General features: G+C 43.2%; 1 protein-coding gene across 6 annotated transcripts in view; it reads left to right on the forward strand.

The window, feature by feature from the left end:
* Mgat5 (alpha-1,6-mannosylglycoprotein 6-beta-N-acetylglucosaminyltransferase) overlaps nucleotides 1-23,447 on the forward strand; it is a 325,975-nt gene that overhangs the window by 59,433 nt on the left and 243,095 nt on the right. For 4 of the 6 annotated variants that reach the window (XM_027954040.2, XM_071619288.1, XM_071619290.1 and 1 more), the window contains exon 2: nucleotides 8,165-8,370. The gene's annotated coding sequence lies outside the window, so the exon portion shown is untranslated. Of the gene's footprint in view, nucleotides 1-8,160; nucleotides 8,371-23,447 lie in introns of all 6 variants that reach the window. The other 2 variants (XM_071619287.1, XM_071619289.1) reach the window with 2 other exon arrangements.

Genomic DNA, 23,447 nt, shown 5'->3' on the forward strand with positions numbered 1-23,447 from the left:
CTGTAGAAATGGAATGGATAGGATATTTAAGAGTTGAAGTTTGGGTCACAGAGCTCCCCAATTGCCCTTCACTTGATGGGGAAATTCAGTACTCAGTTTGAAGGCTCTCAGAAATGTTGAATGGTTAAATTAACTTAGGATTATTATTTAAAAGAAATAAGCTTTCTCTTCGGCCGTCATGCATGGTGAGAATATGATTCTCACTTCTCCCTGGATCTGTCAGAGGCTGGCACATTCCCGTGGAGCCGAGGCAGCCAAGTTTGGAGCTTGTCGTGGCTCCCGTAGGGGTGTTATGTGGGCAGCAGGCCACACGTGACGTGGGAGACATTTGCCAAGCGGTTTCGTTTGGTCCCAGCAGAGATGAAAAAGAATAGTTCTAGCAAAATTGCTAAGTCAGGGGTGTTGTCTCTGGGAAGCTGCCTTTTAACTTTATTTTTCTTGTCTGTGAAAGGTTTTTTTTTTCCCTCTCTCTCTTTCTTTCTATTTTCTTTTTTCCTTATCCCCTTCCATGGTTTCTAGCTGTCTTTTGCAATTAAAACTGAAGAATCTTACAGGCCCTGTTCTTTGACATGAGTTTATATCAAGTTGCCAAATCTACTACCCTTTTTTTTTGTGTGTGTGTGTGTGTGTGTGTGTTTTCATTTTCAAGCCTCTGAGGAAGGAGAGGCAGAAGTGGTTAAAAAAAATCTAGTTCTATCTGAGATAGACATTGGATCATGTCCTTGCTGGGTGTCACGGTTCTTCAAAGTCACATACAGGAGATTGCTAAGTCCTACAGCGGCATTCCTGGTCCTGACCACCTTGTGCCTCCACAGACCTGCCCTGGGCACCCCTGCCTCCCCTTATGTCCCAGGGATGTAGAAAAAGGTGCCCTGGAAAGTGTCTGGTTGGTGGTTCTCTGATCTGTCACATGCCCTTCTCCCTCTTGGGGATGACTTCCCTGCCATCTTTCAGCCTTCTAGGGTCCTTTCAATGTCTCTGTAGTCTTCCTTTTCAGAAAAGCATTCTTTGATTTTCCTTGATCCGATGAGAGAGGTTTCTGCTGGGTCCTTAACATATTGTGCCAATATCGTGCACTGTTGTATTAGTACGCCACTGTGTGCCCAGCATCCAGAATGATACCCAGCACTAAGTAGCTCTCAAGAGATAGATATTGAACCTATGGGTGACCTGCATTTTTATCTAATCTTATGACAATTTATTGATATGTCTGTCTCACCACCACAGTTCGAGGATAGAGATTGTATCTGTTCATTGTTCTCATGCTCAGTGCCAAAGTTATTTGAAAATACCTGCATGGACAGCAGGTAAGCCTGGCCTGTGGGGAGAGCACTTCAGAGGCAAGAGAGACTCGGCAGTTGTTTGCATTGTCTTAAGTCTATGCACAGAACCTCCTCCTACAGCCCTGTGGTCAGTAGTGGGGGAACTCCAGGATATGATGGGGCCAGAATTCTGCCTTTGCCAGTTCCCATTCCCAGCCCCTTGTTTTGCAACTGGAAATGATTCTGTGCATGTGAAGGTGATAGCGTTCAGGTCTCAGGGAAAGTGCTTGACATTGATGTTGATTACTGGCTGATTGCTGCGGTAGGAAAACATCAGTAAAGAAGAAAAACTTTTAAAGAAGTGTTATGTAAAGGCAATATTAAATACCATCCTAAAGGAGGATTTCTTACTAACAACAAAGGTCCTGTGTGTCACAGATCTTGTTCCATTTATGCAGTACTTTTGATATGAGTGTGTAACTGATTTAGGTACTCAGCCCCTAGAATCGCATCATAGCAATCACATCACAGCCGTGTTTTTTTCTTTTCCCAGAAAAAGAAATTATAAGTGGTATAATAGAGATTTCCCAGTTTTGAGTCTTTCTTTTCCTGAGCTGCTCAGATCTTTGACAATCACTTCTCTGCCTATGAGTGCCAGCGGGCGGCAACGTGAATAACCAAGGGAAGAACCTTAGCCTTCAGGGAAGTGGAGAGGTGCCATTGAATATCTTCTTCTGTGTTTTTTTGATGAGGCTGCTCTCCACAACACAGTGCCATTTCACCTTGTCATTCCTGGTTCAGAAGGAGGGGTCCACATTGCAGGGATCCCTGGCGCTCTGCTGTCTTCACGGGGTTGAGGAGGGCTGAATTATGAATGGTGGCCTATTGTGTGGCGTCTGTGGGGCCTGCACAGCATGGCCCATACTCTCAGATTGGGGAAACAAAAAAGCAGACCGATCCCCAAGTCTTTCTTGATTCTGCCTGTCTCCCCAAATGGGAAAGTAGAACTGATCAATGTGGATGGTCCAGTCAAAGCCTGGTTATGATTTTAGCCTGGAATGTGTTTGGCCTTTTGGATGAGTTACTCTGAGTGGAACATGCTCTGCTAGCCTAGTGTGCTAGATTTCTGTTACTGTAACATTTATTACCTGAGATAAGAACCTGAGGAGGAGAAAAAGCTATTTGGCCTCATGATTTTGGAGGTGACAGTCCATGGCTGGTTGGCTTCATTGCTTTGGGGCCTTTGTGAATCATGGCAGGGGAGCACCTGGGAGAGCAAAGCCACTCACCATGGCTGGTGCTTGAAAGGGAGGAGGAGGTGGGGGCCTGGGGGTCCTCCTCTCCCCTTCACGGGCACATCTCTAATGACCCCCAAACCTTCCTCTATGAGCCTCTCTTAAAACTTCTACCACCTGTCCATAGTGCCATACCAGGGAACTTGCATTTACAACATGAACCTTTAAGGCATGTTAATGATCCAAACCATGGCACCCTGTGACAGGGAATATTTGCTGAATCTAACAGGCCCAAAGGAGATGTATGAAGGCTAAACAGCCATAAGACAGCAACTTCCCGAGGAAGGTCTCGCCAGGCTGGGATGTCTTTGTATTTAATGAACCTGCCAGTCTTTGTCATTCTGTGACAGTGCCACATCAGAAGGACATTGTATTTCCCAGTTAGTTGCCCAGAGCATGTTCTTCGTGCTACTACTCTTGCCCACAAAATAGGAGAAAAGTTGACTTTGGTCATCATGACTGCCTGTAGATGTCTCAGGGAGGAAAATGCAGGAGAAAGTGAGATCCTTTTCTCTCTCTTGTGTGCCAGGGTTGAACCCAAGGCTTTGTGCCCGCCAAGTGCACACTCTGCCACTGAACTACACGACCAGCCCAGCCAAGTTTGCTGCTTTTGCAATCAATCATGAGATTCTGCCTCTGACCCAGGCCTGAATTCCATCTCAGGGGCTGAGATGACACGCCCAAAGTTTTTAGACACTGATTCCTTAGCAGTATTGAAAAGACAAAGCACTGAGGCTTATGAGTAGTAGACTGAAAGATGACAAGTCCAGTTGTCCCTCCCACTAGACTGCAAGAAGGCCTAGCTCAGGGACTGCCTGTTGGTGTCAGCATGTTCCTAGGGCCAAGCCTGAAGTCACCACATGAAAGGAGCTCAGTTAATTGTTATAGATGGAGCTTGAGTCTCTGTGAGAAATGGGCACTAAAGACATTCCTGCTTATTGCAAAATTCTGTCCACCCACTTTCTAACAGGAGTTGAGATGGTGACTCTACTTCACAGTTTATAGATGAACTCATCCACTAAGAAGTGCGCGTTAGCTTTTTGATGTGAATTTTGGGGTGGTTATGATTTTGTAGGGTGTTCTTGTCCCGATAGGCTCAGAATAGGAGGGTAAGTTGGCTGGAGCAGTTGGCTGTGTCAGATGTTGGATATCGCCTTCTGAGCTTACAACAGAAACTGTACCCAGAAGTGGTGTCCCTGGGCAGGTGGTGCGGGTAGCTGGGTGCCCGAGATTGAAGCTCCCGGGTCTACTCAGCATAATCCCGTCGTGATAACACAAATGAAGTCACTCATTCTTGGATTTGACATATATTATATATATATATATATATATATATATATATATATATATATATATATATATATATATATATATATTGAATTCCAACTCTGTACCCAGCCTTATTCTGGGCACTGGGGATAGATGTGAGTAAAGACAGAGAAAGTGGAGAAACGGGTAAATCACATGCCAGGTGCACACACCTCTGAAGAGCAGTGAGGGCAAGGGATAGAGATACTGCCTTGGGGACCATTTTAGATTGGTGGTCTGGGGAGGGGGGTGATGTTTGAGCAGAGAGCCAAGGGAGTATCCAGAATGGATAGAACTCCAAGAGGAGGAGGTGGCATGTGTGGGGACCCTGAGGCAGGAGCAGATTTGACTCGGCTCCCAGGCCACGTGGGCAAGGGAAGGGGGCAGGAAGATGAGCTTGGAGAGTGAGCTGTCTTGGCACCAGGAGAGCGTCGCTGGGCAGGGAGCATAAAATCCCAGCTTTGCAAACTGTGGTGGACATGTTCAGAGGATTTTGAGTAGGAGGTTAGAGCTATGCTTTCTAAATTTTGTTCACCTTGTATGAAGATTTGGTTGTAAAGGGACAAGCATGGGAGCTGAGAGATTGGTTAGGAAGGTGGGACAGTTGTCCACTGTAAGGTCAAGATGGCATGGACCCAGGCCAGGCAAGGAAGTTGGTGTTGCAGGCCTGTCTACCTCCATTCAGAATGAGCTGACCCCTCTCTGACTTCATGTGCTGCTGACTTTCCCGTGGTTTATTTTACTCCAGCCATACATGTTGTCCTGTGTTTTTCTCAGATTTTTACTTGCTCTGTTTTAATATCATTGACTTCCTGAAATTACACACATACATGCCTGCATTCATTCTCCCTCTCCCTCCCTCTCTCTCCCTTCATCTCTTTCTCTGACACACACACACACACACACACACACACACACGCACGTTTGCTCTTTTCTCCTTTGATTCTCTTCCCTGAAGACCTTTTCAAATGTATTTCTGTACCCAAGCTGCCTAAGATGTTGCTCTGAATGTCATAGGTACTCAAAACATTCATGAGTGAATGAAATGGATGAACGACCAAGCGATGTCCTCATTATATAATTTTATTAGAGAATTTAAACCACCATGTCTGCCTGAGGTTTTAATTGGTGCACTCTCAGTACACTGAAAACATCAAACCAGGACATCACTTTAATAAAAGTGAGAGAATATTTAACAATTTAGAGTTTAAATAATGAAAAAAGTAGGGGAGAGGAGATTTATGTCAATTGAGGAGAGGTTCAGCCTGCAATGAGGGGAATGATGGTGATGATAAGGAACAACTTTCACCTGTTCATTTACTGCAGTGAAATTTGTCACTTTCATTTACATTCAGCACCATGCAGCTGTTAATTTGTGTTTTTGTTGGAAAAGACTTTCAGAAAAATAGTTAACCATCTTTAGTGCTGTGTTCTCGAAATTTGTTTTCCTGAGCTGCAATCAAAGCAGGATAATTCTGTCATCAGAAGGCTTACCTTCTTCCCCAAGGACATTGGCATGTGGCCACTGTGAGGCTAGAAGGAGGGAGCACATGGGGATGGTGGGCAGCCAGCAGCCACAGCCTGTCGTAGGACCACTTTGGAGACAGGAGCTTCTTTTGCCTCTACCACGTGGCTTTGGGAAAGTCTCATAACTTCTCTGTGCCTCAGCGCTCTCCTCTATAAAAAAGGAATGATAATAGTATCCATCTTATGAAGTTTCCATGAGGATTGAGGAAATACATGCAGAAGGTCTTAGAACTTTGTCTGGGATAACAAGACCTCAAACATTGTAGCTGTTATTAAGTGGGAGAAGATGTCTAGTGGTTAACAGTTGCCGTCATTGTAGCAGATGAAAGATCTGAGGGCGGAGCATTTGAATTGACTGAAAATGGGAGAGACATGTTCTGATACACACAGGTATAATGCAGTACAGCTGTGCTAGTCTATACCTTATGAGTTAAAGGATATGGTCCCCAAACAAATGGCTCCCCTTCCAATGCCAGCTACAAGTTGGGTCCCAGGCCGTTCACATTTCTGACTGACTGGCTTAAAGTCTGGGGCTTCCTGTGACCCCTCGGGTTGGATAATTCACTAGAGTGACTTTAGAAAATACTCTACTTATGCTTATCTTTAAAGGACGTAAGTCAAGCCGGGTGCGGGGGGTGTATTCCTGTGATCTCAGTGGTTCGGGAGGCTAAGGCAGGAGGATCATGAGTTCAAAGCCAGCCTCAGCAACTTCAGGGGCTGGGATTGTGGCTCAGTGGTAGAGCGCTTGCCTAGCACGGGCGGGACCCGAGTTTGATCCTCAGCATCACATAAAAATAAAGGCATTGTGTTGAAAAGAAAAAAAAAAAAAGAAGGAATAAAAACACTATTTAAAAAAAATATATATATATATATATATGGGCTGGGAGTGTGGCTCAGTGGCAGAATGCTTCTGGATTCAATCCCTGGTAAGAGATAGATATAGTGTAAGTCAAGATTAGCCAATTGAAAGGACACACAGGATGAGGTCTGGGAGAGTTTCAATAGCCCTGTTCCTGTGGGATTAGGGTATGTCACCTTCCTGTCATATCCATGTGTTCTCTGACCAGAAGCAACCCTGATTTGGTGTCCAAAGCCTTTCTTGGGTGTTATTATACAGGAGTGATTGCGCATAGTGATATGGCCGGTGATGACCCCCCTCGTCTCCCAGTCGGGGTGACTCAGAGCCCTTACCCTCTGATTACATGGTTGGTCTTTCTGGTGACCATCACCCACCTGAGTGAGCTCATCTTTTAGGAGAAAACTCAGGTTTGATCCATGGGGCTCATGATAAGACATTCCTGTTACTCAGGAAATTCCAATGATGTAGTCTTCCTCACAGGAACCAGCCAGTTAAATTCCTTACTCTACAGTGAGTTACTTGTGAGACAGCAAGATTCAAGATGGTGGCCTGGGAAGGGGGCTTAGCTCTTTTCTGGTCTTGGTGTTGTTGCTCTTTCCCAGTGTTAGGCAGTAGCAACATGTCATTAGCCTTAGTGGTCCTAGCTCTCCTTTCTTTAGAACAACTTTATTTAGTTGCATGGTAATTAAACTGTCTTGGGGGATTTTGTAGTGACCTTCTATTAAATAAGCCAAAAGACATCATTTCTGAGCACGAGTCTTTCGAAATGTGTTTTTGAAACTTCTTTGCCGTGCCGTATGATTACAAGAAGTTGCTAGCTGGCCATAGCTATCTTTCTGGCTCCCAGAGGTGCCCTTCCCAGTAAGTGCATTCCAGATCTGGAATGACATGGAATGCTGCCTTAGGGAATAGACGGACGACCTCTCTGCTTCCTCCATCCTGCAGTCTTGCCCACTGAAGGCCTGAGATCAGGTGCTCTTGCAGGCTTGGGGTCAGATCTTTTCTCCCTGCAAACTCAGTAGTTCTTGATTCCATCTATTCTTTGATGTCTGTAGCAAGTGTGGCTTCTGTAGTCCATCTCTTAGAGTCTTTTTCTTTCTGAGCTACTCTAGGCTGCCCACTTAGGTGAATTTCACAGTACAGTTTGGCCCCTGCAATTACAAACTGAGTATTTTTAGAGACATTTTCATTTTAAGATATTGTTGTCCCCGTTCCCTGACAACACTCCATCCCCAACTTCTGTGGTCTAGCATTACCCAGAAGGGGGAAGGAACATCTGGTTAGGGCCTTAGAGGCTGAAGTACCTGAACTTAATACATAAGCTTGCAGGAAGTTGTGTGTGTGTGTGTGTGTGTGTACGCACAGGCATGCACTTCTAAGTCTTTGTGTGTGTGTGAAGTTGTAGTAAGATGTGTAACATAAACTTTACCATTTTCGAATATATGGTGGTGTTAAGTCCTTTCACATTGCTGCGCAACCATCGGTCACCATGTTCACTTCCAGGTCTTTTTCCTCTTCCTACACTTAAACTCCATACCCGTCACACAGTTTCTTATCCTCCCTCCCCTCAGCCCTGCCACTGTCATTCTACTTTGGGTTTCTGTGAATTTGATGACTCGAGGCCCCTCATGTAAGTGGAATCCTTCTCTTTTTTCTTTCTTTTTCTTTTTTTTTTGTGGTGCTGGGGATTGAACCCAGGGCCTTGTGCATGTGAATCAAGCAGTCTACCAACTGAGCTATATCCCCAGCCCCAAAGTGGAGTCCTTTTCGATTGGCTTCTTTCACCTGGCCTAGCCTCTTCAAGCTTCATATGTGTTGCAGAATGTGTCAGAAATTCTCTTCATTTTAAGTTTGAATAACATTCCTATGTATGTAAACACTGCATCTTGGTTTCTGTTTGTTTTTTGAGACAGGGCCTCACTGTGTCACCAAGGCTGCCCTCGAACTCCTGGGCTCACTCCATCCTCCCTCCTCAACCTGCCAAGTAGCTGGGACCACAGGTGTGCTCCAGCGTGCCCGGCTCCTACTGCATCCTATTTACCCACTCATCGTTAGATGTGCGCTTGGATTTCTCCCACCTTTTGGATATGGCGGATAGTGCTACTGTGAGCTTTGGTGTGTAAGTATCTATTCAGGTCCTTACTTGGAGTTCTTTGGGGAAATTTCTGGATTCTATCATTTTTTTTTTTTTTTTTTTTAACACAAGAAAGTGGAGAAAAAATCCACTTTTTTATGCGATTAGTCTGACGTGGGAAATAGTTCCTTGCCAGAGTAATAATAAACTCAGGTTACTTTCTGATGAGTAAGCTGACAGGAAGTTAGGAGCACACTGTTGTTATAGGTTGTTCATTGCCTAAGGGACCACCCCACAAATGGTGATGCTGAGCATGTAAATAAAGGTTCAGGTGTGGTTGGCCAGATGTATTTCCAGCTATCCCTCTGCTCATCATTAATCTGATACCGACATCCTTCATTGAGGTAGATGGTTTGCTGTGTGGTTGTATGACACATTTATTAAGAGCCTGGACTCTTGGATCAGACGACCTGGATCTACACCCCAGCAGCTCCATTTACCAGCTGGAGAAATTACCTCACCTCATCACATCTCAGTTTCTCTATTCATATGATGGGGTTAGGAAGATAGTCCTACTTTAAACTCATAAGCCACTCTCAATAATGCCTGGTTCACAGTAGGTGCACAGTTAATATATTTTTCAGCAGTACTAATTATTAATATCGGATTTGAAATAATTTTTTAAATTAACAATAAAATGTAGATTGCAGACACTGTGACAGTGTGAAGTATCTAAGTATTCTTTTATCTTGCTATTGGGGAATCTAAAGTGGTTCAACTTTTCTGAAAGCAATGTAGGAATGTTATTACTCCAGAAGCCTAAAAATATTCTTGTTTATCGGGTATTCTTTTATTCTAAGGAAATATGTTAAGTTACAAAAGGTAAAATTGGAATACAGCTTATTGTGTCATTTTTATAAGATAGAAAAACTGAAACTAAATGACTAGCAGTGTGGGGTTATTTAAGTAAAACATGATATGTGTGTGTGCAATAGAGTACCCCTTAGATTTTCAACTGTGGTCATAATATATTATCATGAAAAAGTGTTCAAAATGTATTATGAGCTGGGTGTGGTGGTGCACACCTGTAGTCTCTGCTGTTGGGAAGCCAAGGCAGGAGGATCGTGAGTTCAAAGCCAGCCTCAGCAATAGCGAGGCACTGAGCAACTCACTGAGACCCTGTCTCTAAATAAAATACAAAAGAGGGCTGGGGATGTGGCTCAGTGGTTAAGTACCCTTGAGGTCAATCCCTGGTACCCCCCCCCCAAAAAAAAAAAAAAAAAAAAAACATATATATAAAAGCAGCTGCAAGAAATCAGGTGCAATATTTTTGTGATATATGTGTGTAAATAATATACTGCAAAAGGACATGTTTGTGTGTAACACACACATCATCTTTTCCTATATATGGAGATAAATAGTGTGTGTATATGGAGATGCTTATTTCATATCTGTGAAGAGAGATTGTTCATACTAAATCTTGCCAGTTGATAGCTGCAGGAGGTGGAATGATAACTGCTTTCTAAAATCTCTTTGTGTTTTTCCAGTATTTATCAAATTTTGGCATTGAACAAGTATTATGTTTCTGTCAGAGGAAAAAAAAAAAAAAGGCACTAACTTCACTTGCAAAAAGAAGATGCTGTCTGGGTATCTGAGGTTCCAAGACAGCAGTCCTCCAGGGAGAACCCAGCAGAGGCGCCTGTCTTACAGTCTTACAGAGGTTTCCAGCACCCAGGAATGGACTCTCATCTCCCACCAGGGCTGGCCTTATACCTGGGCTGTGGTGGACATGCCCCAGGAGCCCTCTACAGAGTCCCAGCCTGATGACAGGGAGCCCTTCCAACTCTGGCTTCAGGGAACTCTAGGACAGGCTCCTCTCTTACGTGCCTTAGTCCTTGTGGTTTCTGGAAGACTTTCTGTAAGACTTCCTGACTGGGGCCCTGCAGGGTGTACAGAGAGTGTTTAATCAGTCGTGATGAAAGCCAGCTTCTGCTGGATCCCATTTTTGGATCCCACTTTCCCGTCTCGTGAAATGTCCCTGGCATGCCTAACGCAGACATTTATGTCCTTGTAGTTTTCTGCATAAAATTTTCTAAGGGTAAAAATAAACTTGCTTGCTGTTCAGAATTGATCCTGAGCAATACATCTTCCGCTGGACATGGGCACCAGATGGTGTTGCACCTCCTGCTGGGCTGATGAACAGGCCTTGGCTACAAACACCTTGAATTGCTCTTGAATCTTTCTGTGCACCTTCAACGTGAAACTCTGCCAATGGCAATTTGCATTTGTTTCTTTTTTCTTTCCCTCTTTTGATTTGAGGAAGGAGAAAGAAGTGACACTTTTTGGAATAATTGTCTATAAGTTGGATTTGTTTTATTGTTGTTGTTATGAATATGTGTCCCTAAATAACTGTGTTATGCCAGTTTCTGAGAAGAGTAAATTTTGTCTCAGAGTTGTCCACAGGATAGCTTGAAAACCCATCTCTGCCTCTGTGTTAGATGTAGCAGGATGCTGATAGGTAGTAGTTTGAGGAAGGCTAGAAGAAAATAGTGCACCACTTATTTTATGGTGTTCCATGTGCATTCTTGATTGTTCTGGCTGCAATCCTAGGCAGAGACAAGGAGGCAGGTAGTAGAGAATGTTACATCTAAGTCCATCCACTAATCCAGCAGTGGCTCGAAAATAAGATGTCTGTCCTTGCACTCAGCAGTAGTAATAAAGGTTTGACTCAACAGATTTTTTTTTTTTTACATTAATGATATTATGATTTGGATGTGAGATGTCCCCCAAAAGCTCATGAGTGAGACAATGCAAGAAGATTTAAGTGGAGAAATGATTGGGTTGTGAGAGCTTTAACCTAATCAGTGAATTAATCCCCTGATGGGATGTCTTGAGTGGTAAATGAAGGCAGTTAGAGTGTGGCTAGAGGAGGTAGGGACATGACTTTGGGGTATCTATATGTATCTGGTGAGTGGAGTGTCTCTGCTTCCTAATCATCATGTGAGCTGCTTCCCTCTGCCACACTCTTGCACCTGAGGAATGGAATCTGCTGTCTATGGACTGAGACCTCTAGAACCTTGAGCTCCCAAATAAACTTTTCCTCTTCTTCAGTTATTCTGGGCAGGTCTTATAGTCACAGCAATGAAAAAGTGGACTAAGGAACATACTATGAAATAAATGAGGGGGGCTATTTAGAATCTAAGAGTTTTGGTCCCGTCGCTGTGTATTCTCTCTCTCTCTCTCAGGACACCTAATTACCTCAGGGTACAGAGGGGAGAGTACAGTCCTGCCCCAACCCTTGGGGTAGATTCTGAAGTTTCACATCCCTCACCAGGCTTTCCTGGAGAAAGGGTAAGATCAGAGACCAGTTCTTTAGATCTGCCCTCACTGTGTACACTGGTGAAGGCCTAGGTGGAGTATCTTCCATGTGTATTTATGCTTCTATTTCATGCTGTCTAGTATTTTTGTGGTTCAGATGGCCCATGCCACCACAAGAACCTCACTCCTGGAAATAAGTTGGGTGTTGTTTACCAGTATAGGTGGAGTGTCTTTTCTTCTAAATGCTTGGAACAGGAATGTTGCAGATTTGGGAAAATTGGCATGTGCATAATGAGATATCTTGGGGCTGGGACCCCATGAAATTCATTTGTGTTTCATGTACCCCTTATACACAATGCCTGAAGGTAGTTTCATACAATATTTTCGGTGTGTCTGCTCTTAGGCTGCAACCCCTCATGTGAGGTAAGGTGTGGAATTTTCCTCTTGCATCACTTCAGTATTCAAAGCATTTCAGATTTTGGAACATTTTAGATTTTGAGATTAGAGATGCTTAACCAATATACAGTCTCTTGTCTGTGGGCTGAGTGGGTTGTTCAAGCTCTTGATGTCCAGCAATATTAACAGTGGGTGTGAGGGTCACATTTTATTTTCATGGCCTCCAATCTCAGTTGTGCCCCAGAACACAGTGGGATCATGCATAATTGAGGTTATTAGCCTCTAGGACAGAAACACCCTTTGGAATGTTGTTTTAAACACTTGGATTTCTTCAGGGTTCCTGAAGCATCATTCATCTCTCACCTACCCAAGAGGGTGACTTGAATCAGAATTAGCAGCTACTGTGCTAGACTTGACTCCTTATTAGTCATCCACAAATTTAAAAATCCTTCTACATTTTTCCACTTGAATTTGAAAGAAGTTTTAAGTATGAATTTTCTGTTTGGGAAAAGAATTTATCTTTTCTAAGGTCCTTTCATATTTTGATTTTAGTCTATATAACAGTTCTTCTTTTTTTTTTTTTTTTTCTTAATCATACTGGGGATTAAACCCAGGGCTTCTGATGTGTTGCTAGCCACATGGTCTACCACTGAGCTACTTTCCAGGCCCTGTTTTCTTTTTTTTTTTTTAAAGATGGGATTGCCCAAGTTGATCAAGTTGACTTTGACCTTGGGATCCTCCTGCCTCAACCTCCTGAGTAGCTGTGATTATAGGCACGCACCACCACACCCAGCCAGTTCTTACTTTTTTTATACTCTGAAGTTGGAGTATAATTTGCTAGAAGTTATGCTAGAAATTATGGAGGGAAGAAAGATCTAAGAAATGACCCAATAAATACCCTGTTCTTATCTCCCTAAGGGGAGGTAGCATGTGGTTTGTAATCCATGTAGTTCTGTTACCTTCACCAAGCTTCTTGTAGAATGGGTTTCCTTTAGCCTCACTCTGGAAGACATTCTTGTGCTCCCTTCTTTCCGCATTAAGTACAAGTGAACCCCATAGTAAGGTTTGCCTGGAGCCTTCGTAGGCATGATTTCTGTTTGGTGCCTGCTGTGTTTGCATGTTCATGGGTGTTTGTGTCCGTAAATTTTGGGAGAAAGTTTTGAACGGCTGGATGGTCTCATTTCTGACAATTATTATTTAACTGTGATGGTTATGGTAGGAAGTAGACTTTATCCTGGGTACTGGGCTGCAAAAGCCAGCATGACCAGTGAGTCTGAGCTTTGCAGTGCCTGTAAACTGACCAGTTCTCCAGCTGGTCAGTTAATATATCTGAACATCTGGAACAAATGGCCTTAAAACTCCCTTCACATTTAAAATGCTGTGAGCCTAAGAATTCTACAGGTATGCCACTGTATTGGGGGAATTCTAGGGTAAAAAGTTTACATAATCCTCACTGACTTAAAGATAACTTTTTCCCAATTTATCATTTGATGTGGCCCCCTGTAGCCTCATGTTCATGGATTCGGGGGGAGTTGAATTTTCCTTTTGGCTATATTGTTGCTTATTTCACTTTTTTGATAGACATTTATTTAGGCCCTGTGCCTGCGTATAAGCAAATAACCAGAGGTAGAAATTTCGGTTGAGCATAGAATAGGTCCAGATATGTGATCCAGGACCTATTCTTCATTTACAAAAAACATTTTTTTCCCATTATCATTGAAAAGATTGTAAGCTGTTGCTTCTGGTATTCCGACACTAACACAGTGTGTGTGTATGTGTGCAGAGTTTGTTTTTCGTCTTTAGAGCTTAAGGGTAAAATAAATCTATATGGTATCCAAGGGAGCTTTTTATGATATTGTTTAATATGTCTGTTTAACATTCTATTCAATGTAGGATATGCTTTCAAAGCAAAGTGATCATTTAAAATATGACAACTCGGATTTCTTGGTGAACTAGTTAATTATTTTTCTGGCAGATGCAAAATTGTTTTTCCATTAGGTGCAGCTTGTAACAAATGATAGATGAAGCTTGTGTCATGGATCTGTAGCACCACCTTTATACCTCAAAGGCTGTTTCTCCTATGGTAATAGACTAAGTTGTAATAGTTTAAGAGGAGCATGTGTGTTTAAGTGGTTTATAAGATTTCTTGAAGTTAATAGGCTCTGCCTTTGAATATTCAACTACTTCAAAAATGACCCTTAAGATAAAGTTAATAGCCTGACATAGTGGAGCACATCTATTTTCCCAGCCACCAAGAGGCTGAGGCAGGAGGATCACAAGTTAGAAGCCAGCCTTAGCAATTTAGTGCGAACTTCAGCAATTTAGTGAGTCAAAATAAAAAACTAGGGCTTGGAATGTAGCCCAGTGATAAAGAATCCCTGGTTTCAATCCCCAGTACCCCCCTAAAAAAATAACACAATTCAATTTCATTCATTAGTTATTAGTTCACCAAATGTTTTTTGAAATCTTAACTGTGCCAGGGACTGAGATTCATATGGTTAGGGTGGGGGTTGGGGTCTGTGATACAAAAATGAGTAATCAGTCCTTGCCATTAAGAATGTTACAGACGAGCTAGGCCACATGCCTATAATTGCAGCAACTCAGAAGACCAGGAGGATTGCAAGTTTAAGGCTTCAGCAATTTAGCAAGACCCTGTTTCAAAAAATACAAAGGGCTGGGCGTATGGCTCAATGGTAGACTGTCGCTTGGCTTGATCCTCAGTATCATACACACACACACACCCCTCAATCGTAAAGCTATTGCCTAGCATGCATGAGGTCTTGGGTTTGAGCTCTAGCACCACAAACAACAACAACAACAATAACAGCAAAAAACCTCTTAAGAACTGTTGGGTTAACAGGCATATATACCACAATATGCTTCAATTCCCCCTTTCCACCTTTGTTCTCTAGAGTGTTCCAAGCCCTTAGGAGTTGGAACATTTTTACATTTGAATTTGACCATGATGTTGAGGGATTCTTCTGTCTCAGGCCTTCCATGCAGAAGGAACACCATTGAAGTATTAGTTTGGTGTTGCTAGTCTTGTTCCAGAAATTGCAAATAATCTATTTGAGAAGACTGGTTGAAAATTTACTTGAAAGGTGGATTGAGTCATTGCTTGGCCATAAAAATAAAGCTCATCTTTTTGTGTTTAACAATTAAAATAGGAAGGTTGGAATTAAGGAGAAAAAGAAATTTTTTTCCCCACTATGTGGGATTGAACCCAGGGGTGCTTAACCACTGAACCATACAACCAGCCCTTACATATATTTATTTAGAAGACAGGGTCTCCCTGAGTTGCTTAGGGCCTTGCTAAGTTGTTGAGACTGACCTTGAACTTATGATCCTCCTGCCTCAGCTGCCCAAACTGCTGAGATTACAGGCCTGTACCATTTTGCCCAGCTTAAGCAGAGATTGTTGAGTCTCTTGGTATAATTTTCTGTCCTTCAGAATGGAAAGGTGATAATTCTGCCCTGTGATTGGCTGAGGAAAAGAAGGCGGGAATAGATCCCTTTTTACCAGTTAGTTCAGAGCCTGTGTTAGGATTGCTGGCTGTGCTGATCTAAGAGAAACCCCAAACAATAAGGACATAAATGAAGTGGAGATTAGTTTTCTTTTCTGTTAATGTCAGCTAGAATGGCACTTCCATTCTGCTAAAATGTTTAGGGGTTCGAGATCCTTCTAACTATTGCTCTGACATGCTTCTTGGCATCTTTCTCTTTAGTGTGGCCTAAGAAGAGGGAGAAAAAAGGGTGAAAGGGCAGAGAAGAGGGCCCAAAAGTTGCACATATTTCTTCTTCTCCTGTGTGATTGGACATAGTTTCAGCCCATTGTCACCTGACTACAAGACATGCTTATATTCTGTGTAGCCTGTTTCTCTGATGAATTCCTCATTCCATGGGAGAAGGAGAGAATGGCTTTGGGGAACAGTAGCAACACAAACACAAACCCATTTGGGCCTCATCCACTGAAATACAGGCTATTGGTAACTGGACGTAAAAGGTTCTTGGAGCCCTGAGTAGCCAAAAGGGCAGCCACAGCCCATATTCTTAGGGTTCTTCATCTTGAACAATGAAATAAATTTTATATAAGTTCTGTCCACTTCTCCTGATTTGCTGGCCCTAGCTGCCTTCAGTGAACTTGGCCATCACAGACAATTTACATGCACTGTGGAATATGTGCACTTGCTCTCAAGTTCTGCCCAGCTCTGCAGATTGCCAGCATTCTGAACCAGCATTTTTCAGAACTACCAAGCAACTGACAGCCATGCCCAGGAAGTTGGCTGCATGACATCTTTTGCTCTGGAGCCGTGCTCTATCTGAGGCTTGGCTGTCTTGGACCATCTGGACCCCATCCAGGGTGGCTGAGTTAATAAGATCTTTGGGGCATTTCAGTACAAAGCAACTTCAGCTTGGAGTTCCCTTGGTGTTAGTGAAGCACAGTCAACCCACACTTTCCATTTTTCCTCTTACGGCAGCTTCTAGGCCTGCCTACTGGTCAAAATTCCTTGGAGAAGAGGCAGGTTAAATTTGAGGGTTCCTGCGATCTACCATAGCAGACCAACAAAGGCAGGTACTCAGAGGGGTGCCACGAATGGGGTGCTGTTGGGGTTAAAAGATGAACCAGATTTGGGAACCACTGCTTTGCCAGCTTCCTCTAACTACTTGGCCACCTAGTCATGGTTTCTCTTCAATTTGGGGGTTTGTATGACAGCTTAACTTGTAAATGTTAGGTATTGGGCTTTTTTTCTGACACTCGGCAAGTATTAGAGACACAAATTTATTTTCTGAGTGAATGGCATTTGTGTGTAGCTCCACAGCTCCTTTGAAATGTTTTCTTGTGGCATATTAAGTTGTCTTAAAACATTTTGGTTAACAGAAGGTAAAAATTAGCACGCCAGGAAATGTTGCATGTGTAACCATTTCAGAGAAATTAAATACTTTCATATCTTCCAAAATGGGTGATAGATTTGAAAGTAAACATGACTCCATTGTGGAGTTCTTACGCTAAGCTGCTATTTCTTGGAGAGATCCATTCTGTACAATTTGCCCAAATTTTTTTTAGAGTACTATCTTCCCTTTCTTTCTTGATTGCACATTTTCCTTTGCCACTTGCACCCCTTGTAAGAGGCCAGTGTGTTTTCTGTGAACTGATATGACTCAGAAGCACGCACGGCCCAGGAGATAAGAGCTCCTGGACTGGGACCTTGGAGGGAGTCAGGTCAGAGTAGTAAAAGCTTTGTGACTGCTCGGTAACTGGAAGCTGCTCTCCTTTTTATGCCACCTATAGACTGTTGGTAAGTTCTCTGGTGGGGACTGGTGTTTTAGGGATGGCTGTAACTACATTTTGCTAACTTGCTTTTTTTTTTCCCCCTAAAAACAATAGTTTTACCTTGTTCTGCCATTGATTATGGGGATGGAGCATTAAATCCCTGTTTAGAGAAGCAATGAGTTTTGCCCTGTTTGCCACCTATGATGTCAACATTAGGCAACTTTCCTGAACTGATCGTTCTAATACTCAGTTTGTGGTTTTGTTTCTCTGTTGATAATCTTCTTTTTAGGGTTCACCCCAAATCCTTTGCCTTTTCTTCTTTTATTATTTGAGACTTGGATTTGGGTGAGATTCTCTAAAAATCCTCTGCTTGGAAATGCCTCTGCCCACTGGCTAGTATCCATTGTTGCTCTTCAGTTCTGCTGGTGTGTGAGGGATGCAGGTATCCATTGGTTACCAACTGGATGCTGTGTGTATGGAGGTGGTGCAGATGGTCGAAATGAAATGCAGCTGCCCAAGAGGAGCTTCCATGGTCCAACAAAAATGCCAGCCATGAACAACGGGAGTCTTGCAACCGTTAATTAGAAGTACATTTCGAGGACTCGTTTTTCTTTCTCAGGCCAACTTTTTTTTGATTAAGGACTTAGAAAACTTTATTATCTGCAAAGAACTATTTGGGCACTTAATGACTGTCTTAGATGTTTCCCTCTCTTCCCCCATAAAGGCTGAGAAAGTCATAACTTTGGGAAAGTATTCTAGAAATATGTGACTGGCTGACCTTGACAAGGACAATGTAATATCCATGCTTAAGACTTAACCAGCTTTTCTGTCCAGGGAAAGTGGCCTTGAACCCAAAGGTTTCTGACAGGGCTGTCTAGAGCTCTCTTGATATTTCCCTTCCTTTGTGTGTTCTAATAAGAAATTTCTCTTGTCTCTGCAGTGACACTGTTCACAGGGACACAGCTGTTCCTCCTGGATAATGGTAGTTATTGCCAGTCAGTGGCCCTACTGGTCTCTTTTTCTTTTCTCTATTCAGCCTCCAAGTGACCTCCACCCACCAAGTGAGATCAGATAAACCCGATTTAGGGCAGGGTTAGTGTCTTCGAACATAAACTCTTTTAGCATTAGCTTTTCTCTATTTATTTATTCAAGAAACAATGAGCGGTACTGTGCTCTAGTCCCTGTTGTAATCACCAAGGATGTACTGGATAAAACGGATGAGTTCTCTGTCTTCACGGAGTTTCTGTTCTGTTAAACAAAACGAGCAAGATAGATTCAGACAGTTGTTGGGCTGTGAAGGAAATGAGGGCTCCTATGTCCATGGGGCATAGCCTGGCCTCCTGCATGCACATGGGTTGTGACTTGGGAATGAGGGGACAGCAGTGGAAAGGACTGGCCAGGCGCAGGAGGAAGCATGGGGTGAGGCGGGTGAAGCCGAAGGTCAGATCATGACAGCTATACTTGGCCAGTGTCAGAAATTGTGACTGTCCCTGCAGCGTGCCGGGGAATTGCTAGAATACAGAGAAAGCCTAGTCAGGCTGTGTAAACGGCCTCACGTTTCCAGTGACAGTATTCGGAGTGACCTACTGGTAGGTGGACATCAGAGCTCTAAGTGCTAGGCTGTAAATCGTATTTTCTGCTTAGAAATGACATGTCCTCCCAACTTCAGTCTTCAGCGCCTGCATAGATGGATCCCACAGGGTCAAGACTTCTGTCTGCCAGGACAGAAGCTGTATGCAGGATTATCCTGACTGGTGATGGTGGGATGGAAGGAAGGTCCCTGCACTGTCTGTCCCTGTGTTACTATTGCTGAGTGTCTCTTCTTAATCCTTGCTGGTGTGATGGGTGGAAATGAAGATTGAGTGAGGCATACCTGGAGCAAATTATTGTTCTTATGCCCAGGACTCTGACCCTCTGTCTGTCCTTCCCTCTCCCTTTTTCTTTCCCATTTAGGGCTGTGCCTAGAGTTTTCTATAATCTCCTCTGCTCTTGTAAATCATTACCAGGGTTCAAAAAGACTTAAAGGTCGTTTTTATGTAGCATAATAAAATGCACACTTCTGGACTTTGAGTTCTGTACAGTGCCTGGATTCTCTAAAAGGGTCCCCCTCCCCCACACACTTTTCTTTTTTGATACTGGGGATTGAACCCAGCAGCACTTTGGCACTAAATTATGCCCCAGCCCTTTATATCTATATCTATATCTATCTATCTGTTTATCTATCTATCTATCTATCTATCTATCTATCTATATTTTATTTTGAGTCGGTTTCTTGCTAAGTTGCTTAGGAGGGCCTTGCTAAGTTGCCCAGGCTGGTGTTGAACTTGAAATCCTCCTGTCTCAGTCTCCCAAGTCAGTGGGATTATGAGTGGGTGCCACTGCACGTGGGTAAAAGGCACTTTTGATTTTCAACACATGCACACAAAAGTGGGTTTGTATTTCCATGTTGGGGAGCTTATGATCTTGTTTTAATGAACTTGGCTACCTCTGTTAATGCCCTCCCCACCACCCCAGGTGCTTGATTTTGCTCCTAGGGCTATTTGCTAAAAAACGGAGAGTATGTGGTCTTTGGGCTCTATGGGCTTCTTTGGTCTAGTTGAGGTAAATTGACCTGTGAGCCAGTATATACAATCATGTATTAAATGATAATGTAAAATAATGTCAGTGGGAATACACAAAAAAATGTCTTCTGAGAACACAGCTCTCTGGGAGCTGGTGGGGTTGGGGTGGAATATTATAATCCTCTCTTAGACTTTGGCTCTAATAAGCAGATTATTTTCCTCTTTCCCTTCTATTTGAAAAGCCTCCTTCTTTCTACATTCTTTTACATTGGGGAGCCAGCAGATGGAAATAAAACAAAACAAAAACTGAAATGCTGTGGAGGACTGGGATAGGGTTGAGCTGTCAGGTGCCCCCTTGGCAGTGACAGAGGCCCCTCCAAAGTCTGCATTTTTCGTGGTGTCAGGTCACCCTAGGACAGCTCCAGACAGGGTGGAACAGGTTTTCTGATTTGTCTGCAGAGCCTTTTCTCCTTTTGCCTTCAGGGTGACCCGTGCTTGTCAGATCCCCCAGGAGGGTGTTATCCTCAAGTGAGGTAACAGTTGCACAATGCTAATGAGAATGCAGTCTGGTGGCTGGAGGTGGCCTTGGTGGCCGCCAGGCACCCATATCTTTATCAGCCCTGACATGCTGCTCAGAAGGCCATACTCCCCATGCTAAGTGCTGCTTTAAAAAAATATTTTCTTTTCTTTTTTTATAAGAACAGTAATTACCTGCCCCTCCCCAGGTTGCTGATAAGCTGTCAGGCTTGGAGGGCTCTGTGCTGATGTGCGGCTGGCTCCCAGTAGTGTATGCCACCAGTGTTTGGCATGGTCACTAAATTTATTTTTCTTTCTGCAATTTCTTATTTAATAGAGAGCTCATACTAATGAATACGTGCAATGCCTTTCATACCAGGATCGTGGTTATTATTGAATGCCCTTGAAACTACTTACACCTTGAGTTTACCAGTAATTCACATCTGTCTGGGAGTTCCTCTACTTTCCCATCTCCTGGCCTTGCCTCCTACCCCAGTTACCACTATCCAAAAATCTGTGTTCAGCAGCGAAGGAAAGATCTTCCCTTTCTGCTGGCTACTATGATCTGAGTACGTGTGTCCCAGGTTCAGGTATTGAGAACTAATACCCCAATGTGACAGTATGAAGAGCCAGGGCCTTGGGTCAGGGCTGTAGCTCAGTGACAGAGCGCTTGTCTAGCATATGTAAGGCGCTGGGTTCCATCCTTAGCAACACACAAAAATAAATAAAATAAAGGCATTCTGTCTATCTACAACTACAAAACAAAGTTTAAAAAAAAAAAAGAATCGACGCTTTGGGGAGGTGACTAAGTCATGAGGGTGGAGCCCTCTGGAATAGGTGCCCTTAGAAAGGAGGCCTGAGCTAGAGCTGGTGCTTCTCTGCTGTGCTGTGTAAGACTCGGCTGGAGAAGATGCCGCTGATGGGACGGAGAACAGCCCTCTGTATGCACCAGATCTGCTAGTGCCTTGATGTTGGCCTTTGCAGTCTCCAGAACTGGAAATAATAGATTTCCAGGGCTTTTACATTAACAGTCTAAGTTATTTTGTTACAGCAGCCCAGATGGACTCAGACACCACCCAGGGCCCAGGTGGGAGTGCTGCACCTGTGTGGGCACCCATACCTGCACCTGTGTGCATGCACGTGTGCGTGTATGGTGGGAAGGTCCTTGTAGATCACACCTCCTCATGAGATAAGCAATGTCTCAAGAGTATATTTTAGCCAGGATATTTGAGAGTCAATTTTAACACTACGAGGCCCATCATCTCCTTTTACAGCAATTATTCTGTAATTTGTTCTCTTTACCATCCTATATACAAGTCACACATAATGTGACCCAAGGACACAAAATTAAAAAAAAAAAAAGTAATAACTCTAAATGAAATAAAAGGAAAGTAATATATAATCAAATAGGTATTTCATTACCTAAAGACACAGAACCAAGTATATTATGAAGACAAAAGGAAGCAGTCAAAAACTCTTGTACCGATTGGCTAAATCACCTAGAAATGTAGCAACTCCTTATAGGGTTGATTTGGTGACTCAAGGGGTTGCTTTATCTTCGGTGGTAGGGTTTTTTTGTTTGTTTGTGTGTTTTGTTTAATAGTTAATCGCTTGTGGTAAAGTTCAGAACAAAACAAAGTGTGTTCTTAGCTCATTATATTTGATAGTTTAATTTTGGGAAATTTAAATATGTACAAACTATGCAGAAAGTAGTTCCATTCCCATAGGTGCAAATAAGTCTTCACAGCGGGTCTCAGTCCCCTGGAGGATGCTTCTTTCTGTTGCAGATTTCTGGGTCCTATTCCTGGAGACTCAGCTGGTCTGAGGCTGGTCTCTGAAATCTGCATATTTAAGGAGCATCCCAGGTCATTCCAGTGCTGCAGAAGGGTCCAGGGACAAGCTTTGGGGAATGCTGTTTGAAACTGTGATCATAGGACCCAGAGCTTGCTCTTTATTTATGTATGTAGTTTTACACAGTAATGGGGATGGGTCTTGAGGCTTTGGCTTACTAGGGAAGTGCTCTGTCACTGAAGTACATCCTTAGCCCTTTTTAAATTTTTATTTTGAGGTAGGGTCTCACTAAATTGCCCAGGCTGACCTCAAACTTGCCATTCTCCTGTCTCAGCTTCCACAGTAGCTGGAATTACTGCACCTAGCATTGCTTGCTTATTTTTAATGTTTGAGAACTGTTGAGCTTCCATTGAAGCTAAAGATCTGTTGCAGGAAGAGTGATCAGATACTCAGTGAGTCCTGCAAAATCTGTAAGACACATTGTTGGCACCACTGACTCTTTTTTTTTTTTTTTTTCCTTTGCTAGGGATAGGGATCCAACCAACCACACACCTTAACACATGCTAGGCAGGCACTTTACCACTGAGTCACACTCCCAGCAACACCTTTGATTCTTGTATTTAAACAATGTGTGTGTGTGTGTGTGTGTGTTGGGGATCAAACCAAGAGCCTTGTGCATACTAGGAAAGTGCTCTACCACTGAATTGCACCCTCAGACCATTTTACTCTTCTGAACATAGTATCCCTAAGTTGCCCAGGCTGGCCTTGAACTTGGGATTCTCTTTCCTCAGCCTCCCAAGTAGCTGGGATTTGCAGGCAAGCACCACTACCATAGCTAAAAAAAATGTGTTTTTTAAAAGCCCAGAAAATGGGCATTCTGAAACCCTAGAGCTACCCAAGATTTATGAGATATCATATGGGTGTGAGGGGGATTCGTGTTCTGAAAGAGAACAGGAGCCAATCTGGACTCCATATGCAGGTTTTTATGGCATGTGGCCCTGGACGAATCCCATCACCTCTTCAGAGACGCATTATGACTCTCAAGGGCCCAAGACTGAGTTTTGTAGACCCCTTCCATTAAAAGAAAAAATCAAAAATTTCATTTTACAACTGCATCTGGGGTAGATTATATTCTGTGTGTGTGTGTGTGTGTATTTTGAAAGAAATGAAAGCACTCTTGTGGACCTCTATGTTTTGTGGGCCAGTAGTCATGCGCAGAAGTCAGCCTTGAACCGCTCTGAACATCTGTTTCTTCATCTGAAAACTGCA

Source organism: Marmota flaviventris, chromosome 11 (genome assembly GCF_047511675.1).
Source record: "Marmota flaviventris isolate mMarFla1 chromosome 11, mMarFla1.hap1, whole genome shotgun sequence".
Classification (NCBI taxonomy): Eukaryota; Metazoa; Chordata; class Mammalia; order Rodentia; family Sciuridae; genus Marmota; species Marmota flaviventris.